The 13359-nt window shown below is 47.5% G+C and overlaps 1 non-coding gene and 1 pseudogene across 1 annotated transcript; both read right to left on the reverse strand.

The window, feature by feature from the left end:
- Positions 1–2718: 2718 nt before the first annotated feature.
- LOC149548489 (25S ribosomal RNA) lies at positions 2719–5582 on the reverse strand (annotated as a pseudogene).
- A 224-nt stretch (positions 5583–5806) lies between these two features.
- Positions 5807–5960, reverse strand: LOC149548490 (5.8S ribosomal RNA). The gene has a single exon (XR_016354992.1). It is a non-coding gene; the product is annotated as a 5.8S ribosomal RNA (ribosomal RNA).
- Between the last annotated feature and the right edge of the window lie 7399 nt (positions 5961–13359).

Raw genomic sequence — 13359 nt, forward strand, 5'->3', positions numbered from 1 at the left:
TATAGAATCGACTTGCTGTCCCCAGCTAGGATCGCACGCCTAGGTCGACCCAACTTGGGTCACCCGAGTCCGTCGCCCCAGCCTCGAGCGACCCAATTGGGTCGCCAAAGTGGGTCTACGAGGGGAAAAAAAGAAAAAAAAATCATGGGAGGCCCTGTATAGCAAAAAGCGCTAAATTTTGGGCTTTACAAAAAAAAAAAAAACAAGTTACCCGCTTTTGGATCACGCACAAGTTTCAGTTCACGTATTACCGAGCCGACTTGAGGCGTTATGCCTAGCTAGCCAGATTCGAGGTAGGGTTGCCAAAATGATTCGATTTGCGAATTTTCTTTATAAAAAGAGATCATGATAGGCCCCATAAGGAAAAAAAGAATGAAATTTTGGGAATTCAAAAAAAAATGTTATCCGATTTTGGATCGCGCACAGGGCTCGGGTCATGTAGCATCGAGGTGCCCTGGGTGACATGATTCGAGTGAAAAGTCGACGGTGGCATGAGTCGTGCAAAAACATTGGAGGCCATTAAGGCTCGACGCACTTCGAGTCGAGGTTGTCGAGGTGGGTCAGGTTGAAAACTTTGGGCGTTAACCAAAAAGAAAAAGTTAACCACTTTTGGATCACATACACGGCTCGAGGCACTTAGAATCAAGTCGAGCACGGTGACATGAGTTGTGCAAAAAATTTGGAGACGACTTGAGTTGGGGCATCTGACTCTATCCAAGTTCAAAACTTTGGGACTTGACAAAAAAAAGAAAAAAGAAAAAGTTACCCGGTTTTGGATCACGTAAGTAACTCGAGCCACTCAGAAACAAGGTGAGTGCAATTACATGAGTTGAGCGAAAAAAAAAAAGGAGGCGGTTAAGGCTCGAGGAAATTCGAGTCGAGGTAGCTAAGTCGATTCGAAAACTTTGGCTATTAGCCAAAAAAAGAGTTAATCACTTTTGGATCACGTAAATGACTTGGGGCGCATAGAATCAAGTCAAGCACGGAGACATGAGTGGTTCGAAAAAATTGCAGGCAATTAAGGCTCGAGGCGATTTGAGTCAAGGTTGCTGACACGATTCGAGTTGAAATATTTGGGTGTTAACCAAAGAAGGAAGAAGTTAACCGCTTTTGGATCATGTACATGGCTCAGGGCACCAAGTCAAACATGGTGACATGAGTCCTGCGAAAAAATTGGAGGTGGTTAAGGCTCGAGGCGATAAGAGTCGGGGTTGCCGACACAATTTGGGTTGTAAAGTTTGGGCGTTAACCCAAAAAAAGAGTTGACCACCTTTGGATCACGCACATGACTCGGCGCACTTAGAATCATGTCGAGCATGGTGACATGAGTCATGCAAAAAAATTGAAGGCAGTTAAGGTTCGACGCGATTCGAGTCGGGGTTTGGGTAGTTGGGGCAATTCGTGTCGGGGTTGCCGACACGGTTTGAGTTGAAAACTTTGGGCATTAACCCAAAATAAAAAAAAGTTGACCTCTTTTGGACCACGTACATGACTCGGGGAACTTAGAATCAAGTCGAGCACGGTGACATGGGTTGTGCAAAAAATTTAGACGCGATTCGGGTTGGGGTAGCCAACTTGATTTGAGTTCAAAACTTTGGGCGTTAACCAAAAAAATAAGTTGACCGATTTTGGATCACGTACATGAGTCGTCTGCCCTCGCGAAAATTACAAAACCCAGGGACTCGCCTGGAATTTGTAGTCGAAAGATTTTTCTGCCCTCATGAAAATTTACAAAACCCACCCGCTCGAAATTTGGACTTGGAATATTTTTCTGCCCTTGCAAAATTTAGAAACCCCACCCGCTCGGAATTTGGCACTTGGAAATTACGAAACCTCGCTCGCCCGAAATTTGGACTTGGAAGATTTTTCCGTCCTCACAGAAATTGCAAACCCAACCCACATGGAAATTACACTTGGAAGACTTTTTCGCACTCGCGAAAATCACAAAACCCCACCCACGGGGAATTCAGCACTTGGGAGATTTTTTTGCCCTTCCAAAAATTGCAAACCCCACCAGCTTTGAATTTGGGACTCGGGAGATTTTTTCCCCCTCGTGGAAATTTTACAAAACCCCACTCGCCCAAAATTTGGCACTCGAAAGAATTTTTTGCCCTGGCAAAAATTTCTACAAAACCCCTCTCTCTCGCCTGGAATTTGGCACTCGGGAGATTTTTCCGCCCTGGCAGAAACTGCAAGGCCCACCCGCCAGGAATTTAACACCTAGGAGATTTTTACGCCCTCGCAAAAATTGCAAAGCCCACCCACCGGGAATTTGGCACTTGGGATATTTTTTCTCCCTCGCAAAAATTTTCACAAAACCCCACCTGCCCGGAATGTGGCACTTGGAAGATTTTTTCACCCCGGCAGAAATTGCAAAACCCCACCCGCCGGGAATTCGGCACTTGGGAGATTTCTTCGCCCTTGTGGAATTTTTCACAAAACCCTACCCGCTCAAAATTTGGCACCTGGGAGAGTTTTCCTACCCTCGCAAAAAATTGCAAACCCCACCCACCCAAAATTTGGCACTTGGAAGATTTTTCCTCACTCTCACAAATTGCAAACCCCACCCGTCGAGAATTTGACACCTGAGAGATTGTTACGAGCTTGCAAGAAAAAACCTTGCAAACCCCACCCCCACCCAAAATTTGGCACTTGGGAGATTTTCTCGCCCTCGCGCAAATTACATACCCCACCCACCTCAGAGTCAAAAAAGGTTTTACGAATCGAGGCGACAGAGGGCTGAATCTAAGTGGATCGTGGCAGCAAGGCCACTCAGCCACTTACAATACCCCATCGCTTATTTAAGTCATCTGCAAAAGATTCTTCTCGCCGACCGCTTCAAATTAATATCCAATGTTGCTCCAATGGGCTAGTGCACCGATCAGAGACGGCCAATGACACGGGCCCCTGGGAGTGCAAGAGCACCCCTACTATGGGTCGCGATGTAGCCGGAGAGAGATATGCACCGCATCTAGCGTGGATTCTGACTTAGAGGCGTTTAGTCATAATCTGACACACGGTAGCTTTGCGCCACTGGCTTTTCAACCAAGCACGATGACCAAATGTGTGAATCAACAGTTCCTCTCATACTAAGTTGAATTACTATCACGGCGCGGATCATCAGTAGGGTAAAACTAACCTGTCTCATGACGGTCTAAACCTAGCTCACGTTCCCTATTGGTGGGTGAACAATCCAACACTTGGTGAATTCTGCTTCACAATGATAGGAAGAGCCGACATCAAAGGATCAAAAAGCAAACTTGCTATGAATGCGTGGCTACCACAAGCCAGTTATCCCTATGGTAACTTTTTTGACACCTCTAGCTTCAAATTCCGAAACTCTAAAGGATCGATAGGCCACGCTTTCACGGTTTGTATTCGTACTGAAAATCAAAATCAAATGAGCTTTTATCCTTTTGTTCCACATGAGATTTCTGTTCTTGTTGAGCTCATCTTAGGACACCTGTGTTATCTTTTAACAGATGTGCCGCCCCAACCAAACTCCCCACCAGACAATGTCTTCCGCCCAGATCGACACGCCTAGACACATCTTAAGGCCAAAAATAGGGGCATTGCCTCATCTCCACCTAATGAAATAAGTAAAATAATGTTAAAAGTAGTGGTATTTCACTTGCGCCCAAAAGCTCCCACTTATTCTACACCTCTCAAGTCATTTCACAAAGTCAGACTAGAGTCAAGCTCAACAGGGTCTTCTTTCCCCACTGATTTCGCCAAGCCCATTCCCTTGGCTATGGTTTCGCTAGATAGTAGATAGGGACAGTGGGAATCTCGTTAATCCATTCATGCACATCACTAATTAGATGACGAGGCATTTGGCTACCTTAAGAGAGTAATAGTTACTCCCACTGTTTACCCGTGCTTGATTGAATTTCTTCACTTTGACATTCAGAGAACTAGGAAAAAATCACATTGCATCAGCATCCACAGGGACCATCGTAATGCTTTGTTTTAATTAAAGAGTCAGATTCCCCTTGTCCGTACCAGTTCAGGGCATAGACCCCTAGGCCCAGCCCTCAGAGCATATCCTTTTCGCGAAGTTACGGATCCATTTTGCCGACTTCCCTTACCTACATTGTTCTATTGACCAGAGGCTGTTCACCTTGGAGACCTGATGCAGTTATGAGTACGACCATGCATGAATGGTACTCGGTCCTCTAGATTTTCAAGGGCCGCTGAAGGCGCACCGGACATCGCGGGACGTGCGGTGCTCTTCCAGCCGTTGGACCCTATCTCTGGTTGAACCGATTTCAGGGTGGGCAGGCTATTAAAAAGAAAATATAACTCTTCCCAGGGCCCCCGCCGATGTCTCCAGATTTCCTAACGTTGTCGTCCACCGCCATGTCCCAGTTCAAGAATATTAACCTGATTCCCTTTCGATGATCACACAAAGTGAGCACTTGAAATAAGGTTTCCCCATCTCTTAGGATCGACTAACTCATGTCCAAGTGCTGTTCACATGGAACCTTTCCCCACGTCAGTCTTCAAAGTTCTCATTTGAATATTTGCTACTACCACCAAGATCTGCACCGGGGGCCGGTCCACCCAAGCTCACGCCCAAGGTTTTGCAACAACCCCTGTGTCCTCCTACTCATCGGAGCCTGGCAGTTGCCCCGATGGTCGAGTTTGATTAGTCTTTCACCCCTATACCCAAGTCAGATGAACAATTTGCATGTCAGTATCGCTGCAGGCCTCCACCAGAGTTTCCTCTGGCTTCACCCTACTTAGACATAGTTCACCATCTTTCGGGCCCCAATAGGTGTGCTCGCACTCGAACCCTACACCAAAGATCAGGGTCGGTCAGCGGTGCACCCCCCGAGAGGGGATCTCGCCAGTTAGCTTCCTTGTGCCTCGTGAGTTTTCCCAACCTGCCAACTCGCACACATGTTAGACTCCTTGGTCCGTATTTCAAGACGGGTTGCATGGAAAGCCCGCTGGACAGTGCCACGAGCACACAGGTGCCTGAGAGCCCACCAAAAAGGTTTGTGCTTTGCTCCTCGATAGCCACAAAAGAAGTAGTTGTGCGACCAGAAGGTCACGCTTGTGCCACTGTGACAGCCCGTGCTGGCACGTCCCTCAAACTATGTGGCGGACTGGCTCACACCGTTTCACATCTGACTGGGGCACATCGCCGGCCTCCATCCGCTTCCCTCTTGGCAATTTCAAGCACTCTTTAACTCTCTTTTCAAAGTCCTTTTCATCTTTCCCTCGTAGTACTTGTTCGCTATCGGTCTCTCACCCGTATTTAGCCTTGGACGGAATTTACCACCCGATTAGGGCTGCATTTCCAAACAACCCAACTCACCGACAGCGCCTCGTGGTGAAATAGGGTCCGCGCCCAACAGGGCTCTCACCCTCTCCGACGCCCCCTTCCAGGGGACTTGGACCTAGTCCGTCACTGAGGACACTTCTACGGACTACAATTTGATAGGCGCGGTCATCGATTTTCAAGCTGGGCTCTTCCCGGTTCACTCGTCGTTACTAGGGGAATCCTGGTAAGTTTCTTTTCCTCTGCTTATTGACATGCTTAAACTCAATGTGTACTCACACCTAACTTGAGGATGTGGTAGAGATGCAGCAATGCCTACACTGCGGCAGGCCGCTGAGCCCAGAATAAAGTCCCTCGCGAGGAATCATTCGATCGGTGCAAACGAACGCCGGCCTTTGTGAGCCACCGCTCGTCGTGATGGATCAACGAACCTTGTGCTCATTTCAGCCGACCATGCACCACTTGCAAACACAAATGGTCATGTCTGCTCCTCGCTGGGGAGGGCCAAATTTTGTAGTGCGACGCCCAAGCAGACGTGCCCTTGGCCGAGGCCTCGGGCGCAACTTGCATTCAAAGACTTGATGATTCACGAGATTCTGCAAATCACACTAAGTATCACATTTCGCTACATTCTTCATCATGGTGAGAGCTAAGATATTCGTTGCCAAGAGTCATGATTTTGTTTTGTTTTTGTCTTTTGGCGACCCAAGCGTGCAATGCGCTGGCTCGCGCTTTGTTCTTTGGATTTCTAAGGTGCGCGATGCACCTGTGTGTTGGGTGTTGACACATCCCAAACCCCGAGCACCCAATGGGTGTGATGAGGAGCGTTGTGGTGTGTCCTTGCCCCATCGCCTTGCAAAGGTGGGAGGCAATGCATGGGAGAGCCATCTCAGTGGATGGGGCCCCTACTCCGCAAATCATGCGAGTGCACCCATAACAAACACAGAATGCTCCAAGCAACGAGTCAACACACCTGGGAAAGGCAACGTGGAATTAACCAGACAAATCGCTCCACCAACTAGGAACGGCCATGCACCACCACCCATAGAATCAAGAAAGAGCTCTCAATCTATCAATCCTTACTATGTCTGGACTTGGTAATTTTCCCTGTGTTGAGTCAAATTAAGCCGCAGGCTCCACTCCTGGAGGTGCCCTTCTGTCAATTCCTTTAAGTTTCAGCCTTGCGACCATACTCCCCCCGGAACCCAAACACTCTGATTTCTTAGAAGGTGCACGTATTAGCTCTAGAATTACTACGGTTATCTGAGTAGCAAAGTACCATCAAAGAAACTATAATTGATTTAATGAGCCATCCGCAGTTTCACAGTCTCAAATAGTTCATACTTAGACATGCATGGCTTAATCTTTGAGACAAGCATATGACTACTGGCAAGATCGACCAGGTAGCTTCTATCAACGAGGGGACCCCCAAGACCTACTACAGCCAAGGGATGCCCACCATGATGGGAAACCAAAATTTGCATTCGCTCCATCATGCATCCAAACATAATCCACTGCATAAGCAACAAGAATGATGTTCACAGCACATGCAGGTCTCACAACGCTCAAAGATTTCACACAAGAGGAAAGTGTCCCATCGTTGACCAGAGAGGGCCAAATAGGGAGCCTCGGTTCACAAGCACCTGGGAAGAACATCCCATACGAAACCCTTTAGCCTCGAACTCGCTGTCGCCACTACTTGGAAAGAAGCCTCATGTCTGTACGAGATGTACTGTGCATGTAGCCACCTCAATTGTAAGGCCACTTAGAGACATCCATTTCCTAGGCATATGCCTCCTATACGCTTGTTGAGGTGCACCCGCATAGAAAAAATCCTTCTCGATCGCAACAAACATTTTCCCATGACGAAGAGCTGGTTGCCGAAGTGCTAATGGAGACCATTGTGCTGAAGGGTGAAGAGCCGTGAGAGTCAAAAACATGGCTGGTTATGCGATTGGCGGGGGCATCGCTATGCATGCGACCACCTCAATTATAAGGCCGCTCAAGGGCATCGTGTATAACACCCCCTCCGCACATTTATAGGTGATGAGAGCTCGCCCGCATACATAGACATTTCTAACCTCTAGAAAATATCTCCTTTCCCACTACAGCCTCGCTAACCGTTCCCTGTGACATGTGATCTGCTAGCGTAGGTACAAAAAATTTTCTACGGGTGAACACTCACACTAGCATTGTTGGACAAGCTTCAATCTCATGCACATGCACATACCGAAGAACTCCACCGTGAGGGAACCATCCGCGAGCACCCACATCTCAGCAAAAAGCATTCGTGCGATTTCTTCCCCTAGACAGACACGTTGGGCCTGCACTTGTCGGAGCATTGCAAAGACGAGTGCTTTGGTTCACAAGAGCCTAAGAAGAACATCTCGTACGAAACTCATTCCCCCAAAATGCTTGAATCACAAATGCTCATAGTAGAGTCATAATGCAAAGATGTACACCGCGCAGGCGACCCAGTAAGGACACTCAGAGACATCCATTTTGCAGGCATATGCCCCCTACACGCTTTTTTGTGCACCCCATACAAATGGCCATACTTTGACAAGCCCTTCTAGAATTTTGCATCTGAAGAGAGATGAAACACGTTGGGCTTTTTTTCCACACAATGTAAACACCGAACGCTCTCTTTAGGGGGGAGCTGAAGAAGAGTATCTCTCGCAGAACTCATGAGCCATAGCCGTTCGAATCGAATAGGGAAGGATAGGGCATGGAGAGTTTCTGCATCCAAACAAAAATTATCGGTAATACTCTATGCTTCTACTGGCCCGGACCACAAAGGCTGTCACAACAGTGCCATGCACTTCTATAGGATGAGATAGTGAAGAGGCGAGCACACACCGAGAACAAACTAGCGAATAAATTATGCGGAAACCAAATGTGCAGTGTGTTGCAAGCCATGCAAACACCTACATATAGGGTATATCCAACAAAACAAAGTGACAAGTACTTCCCACAAGCTCTACCATTGTGATTACAAAATGGGATATACTCACTGCCAGAGATTAATGACCATCATTACCATCACGGAATAGATACAAGCACATCAAGCTTCATCCGATCAACTGGATGAATTTCACCTTTAAGGGGCCCAATCCAAAAGTTCTAGAGGTCATCTCCTGGAACTCTCAAGAACAAGGCCCATCTTACATGCAAACTCTTCTACTGCGCAAACATAGGTTGCAATTAAAGAGAAATTGCAAGGCCGTCACAATGGCCCGAGGCCAATGCTCCGACCAAGTCAATTTTCTCTTGCAATCACCATGCTGCCGTTCACAGAGAGATCTCCCCATTCACTTGTGACGCGACGCACAATCCAAGTGCTAGACACAAGCTCGCCCTTGAAAGGCCACTTTCTAAGGCATCCCCCGATGACACATTGGAATGACAACCACTGTCGTACCATTCCCAATGTTGTGCCGATTGAGTTGGCACAGAGGCGACCTTGGGGAGCTCCTGCGTAGCAATCGGGATGTGCTTTCGTACCCATCTCTTACAAAGACCAATGTTAGCTGTGAACAAATTTAGAATCCAAGGGCTCACATCCATCGATATCGTCAGCACTGGGTCTCTATACAAAGGCCACGGAGAGTTTTCGAGAAGAGAAGCCCCCCCTCATCGCTCGCACAAACATCCCAAATTCTAGACACAAGCTCCTGCCCTTAGCATCGCTCTCTAGATCACCGCTATCAAACAACTCCCAAAATTGTGGCAATTGAGTGAGAAAGAAGAGCAACTTTGGGGAGAGGTGCATAGCAAACGAGCTGCTCCTTCATTCTGCTCTTATATAGAGATCTGATGTCATTGATTTCATCTGGAATTTGAGGCTGCATTCATCCTTGCCCACACGAGCAATGGCTCTTCTGATTGAATGGCCACGGGGAGCTTCTGATAACAAAGGCTCCCTTGTCACTCGTGATGCGCAGCCCAACTGCTAGATGATGACTTGACCTTCAGATCGCTACCCAGGCAACCACCATAATGGCACCATTGGAATGACAACCGCTGCTGAACCATTCCAAAAAATTTACGCCAAAGAAGTTGTTGCGAAGAGAATGACTCTGGGGAGAGAGCACTCGCATAGCAAAATCAGGATGGCTTCACGGCCCTTCCAATAGAAACGATGCTGGTGCCAATATTCTAAATGTGAATAACATGTCTTTCTCGAACACCAGCACCGATTCTATTGGGGAGGGTCGCCGAGAGCTTTTGTTATCAAAGCCTCCCATTGTAGTTGCGATCGGCATGAAAAAATTTTTGCTAGAGAACCAAGCACCCACTTCATGGCTAGAGACAAGGGCTCGCCATTAGATCAACTTCGAAATCACAGAATAGACGCAGTGTAGAATGGCAACCACTGCCAAGTCTCTTCTGTAATTGTGTTAGTCGAGTGATCGGAGAAGGTGATCTAAGAGAGGGTCCAAGCATAGGTATTCGTTGGGGGATTCACGCCGATGGCATAAATTTATGCAATAATCGAGCAACACCGGATGGAGGCGCTAGTCGAGGGCTCCCATTTTAGATCAAGTTTTAAAATCACCGAGAAGATGCGGTGAGGGCTGGCAACTGCTGCCAAACCTTTTTCTGAAATTGCGCCAGCTGAGTGACAAGAAAACATGATCTAAAGGAGAGTCCAGGAATAGCACCCTCGAGGGTGGTTTTCATGCCCCTCTAATTGATTCAACATCGGCATCCACCGTTTCAAAATCTGACATATCCATCCGCCCTGACAGCGGCATTGAATCAATGAGGGGGGCACGGGAGAGGCTCACGGAAACCACCTCTCCCATTGTAGCCATGATAGGAACACAAAAAATTTTGCTAGAGCGCCAAAGCACCTACCTCATGGCTATAGACAAGGGCTTGCCATTAGATCAACTTTGAAATTGCAGAACAGACGCGGCGTAGAATGGCAACCGCTGCCAAGTCTCTTCTGTAATTGCATCGGTCGAGTGATTTAAGATGGTGATCTAAGAGAGGGTCCAAGCATAGGCATTCATTGGGGGATTCACACTGATGGAATAAATATATGCAACACCTGAGCAACACCGAACGGAGGTGCTAGACGAGGGATCTTGTTTTAGATCAGGTTTTAAAATCACCAAGTAGACGCGGTGAGGGCTGGCAACCGCTGCCAAACCTTTTTTCGAAATTACGCCTGCTGAGTGACAAGAAAACATGATCTAAAGGAGAGTCTAGGTATAGCACCCATGAGGGTGGGCTTCATGCCCCTCTAATTGATTCAACGTCAGCGTCTAGCATTTCAAAATCTGACATATCCATCCACCCTGACAGTGGAGTTGAATCAATGAAGGGGGCACGGGAGAGGCTCGCGGAAACCACCTCTCTCATTATAGCCATGATAGGCATGCAAATTTTCTTTCTAAAGTGCCAAGCCCCCACCTCATGGCTATAGACAAGGGCTCACCATTAGATCAACATTGAAATTGCAAAACAGACGCGGCGTAGAATGGCAACCGCTGCCAAGTCTCTTTCATAATTGCGTCGGTCGAGTGATCGAAGAAGGTGATCTAAGAGAGGGTCCAAGCGTAGGCATTCATTGGGGGATTTGCACCGATGGGATAAATTTATGCAATACCCGAGCAATGCCAGACGAAGGTGCTAGATGAGGGCTCCTATTTTAGATCAAGTTTTAAAATCACCAAGTAGACGCGGTGAGGGCTGGCAACCGCTGCCAAACCTTTTTCCGAAATTGCGCCAGCTGAGTGACAAGAAAACATGATCTAAAGGAGAGTCCAAGAATAGCACCCTCGAGGGTGGGCTTCATGCCCCTCTAATTGATTCAACGTCAGCTACCACCATTTCAAAATCTTTCATATCCATCTGCCCTGACAGCGGCGTTGAATCAATGAGGGGGGCACGGGAGAGGCTCACAAAAACCACCTCTCCCATTGTAGCCGCGATAAGCATGAAATTTTTTTTGCTAGAGCGCCAAACACCCACCTCATGGCTATAGACAAGGGCTCACCATTAGATCAACTTCGAAATCGCAGAATAGATGCAGTGTAGAATGGCAACCGCTGCCAAGTCTCTTCCGTAATTGCGTCGGTCGAGTGATCGAAGAAGGTGATCTAAGAGAGGGTCCAAGTGTAGGCATTCATTTGGGGATTCAAGCCAATGGCATAAATTTATGCAGCACCTGAGCAACACCAGACAAAGGTGCTAGACGAGGGCTCCTATTTTAGAACAAGTTTTAAAATCACCAGGTAGACATGGTGAGGGCTAGCAACCACTGCCAAACCTTTCTCCAAAATTGCGCCAACTGAGTGAAAAGAAAACATGATCTAAAGGAGAGTCCAGGAATAGCACCCTCGAGGGTGGGCTTCATGCCCCTCTAATTGATTCAACATCGATGCCCACCATTTCAAAATTTGACATATCCATCTACCCTGACAACGGCGTTGAATCAATGATGGGGGCACCGCAGAGGCTTGCAGAAACCACCACTCCCATTGTAGCCATGTTAGGCATGCAAAAATTTTTGCTAGAGCACCAAGCACCCACCTCATGGCTAGAGACAAGGGCTCACCATTAGATCAACTTTGAAATCATAGAATAGACGCGGTGTAGAATGGCAACCGCTGCCAAGTCTCTTTCGTAATTGTGTCGGTCGAGTGATCGAAGAAGGTGATCTAAGAGAGGGTCCAGACGTAGGTATTCATTGGGGGATTCGCGCCGATCGCAAAAATTTATGCAATACCCGAGAAACACCGGACGGAGGTGCTAGACGAGCGCTCCCGTTTTAGATCAAGTTTTAAAATCACCAAGTAGACGTGGTGAGGGCTGGCAACCGCTACCAAACCTTTTTCCAAAATTGCACCAAATGAGTGACAAGTAAACATGATCTAAAGGAGAGTCCAGGAATAGCACCCTCAAGGGTGGGCTTCATGCCCCTCTAATTGATTCAACATTGGCGTCCACCGTTTCAAAATCTGACACATCCATCCGCCCTGACAGCAGCGTTGAATCAATGAGGGGGGAGCAGAAGAGGCTCACGGCAACCACCTCTCCCATTGTAGCTGCAATAGGCATGTAAAACATTTTGCTAGAGTGCCAAGCACCCACCTCATGGCTAGAGACAAGGGCTCACCATTAGATCAACTTCAAAATCGCAGAACAGACGTGGTGTAGAATGGAAATCGCTACCAAGTCTGTTCCGTAATTACGTCGGTCGAGTGATCGAAGAAGGTGATCTAAGAGAGGGTCCTAGCATAGGCATTCGTTGGGGGATTTGCGCCGATGGCATAAATTTATGCAATACCCAAGCAACACTGGACGAAGGTGCTAGACGAGGGCTGCCTTTTTAGATCGAGTTTTAAAATCACCAAGTAGACGCAGTGAGGGCTGGCAAGCACTGCCAAACCTTTTTTAGAAATTACGCCAGCTGAGTGACAAGAAAACATGATCTAAAGGAGAGTCCAGGAATAGAACCCTCAAGGGTGTGCTTCATGCCCCTCTACTTGATTCAACGTCGGCATCCACCGTATCAAAATATGACATATCCATCCATGTTGACAGCGGCATTGAATCAATGAGATGGGCATGGGAGAGGCTCGCGGCAACCACCTCTCCCATTGTAGCCATGATAAGCATGCAAAATTTTTTGCTAGAGTGCCAAGCACCCACCTCATGGCTAGAGACAAGGGCTCGCCATTAGATCAACTTCAAAATCGCAGAACAAACGCAGTGTAGAATGGCAACCGCTACCAAGTCTCTTCCATAGTTGCATCGATCGAGTGATCGAAGAAGGTGATCTGAGAGAGGGTCCAAGTGTAGGCATTCATTGGGGGATTCGCGCCGATGGCATAAATTTATGCAATAACCGAGAAACACCAGACGAAGGTGCTATACGAGGGCTCCCATTTTAGATCAAGTTTTAAAATCACCAAATAGATGCAGTGAGGGCTGGCAACCACTGCTAAAACTTTTTCCGAAATTGTGCCAGCTGAGTGACAAGAAAACATGATCTAAAGGAGAGTCGAGGAATAGCACATTGAGGGTGGGCTTCGTGCCCCTCTAATTGATTCAACATC

This window comes from Cupressus sempervirens, chromosome 7 (genome assembly GCF_028749045.1).
Source record: "Cupressus sempervirens isolate cs-2001-9-10 chromosome 7, ASM2874904v1, whole genome shotgun sequence".
NCBI lineage: Eukaryota > Viridiplantae > Streptophyta > Pinopsida > Cupressales > Cupressaceae > Cupressus > Cupressus sempervirens.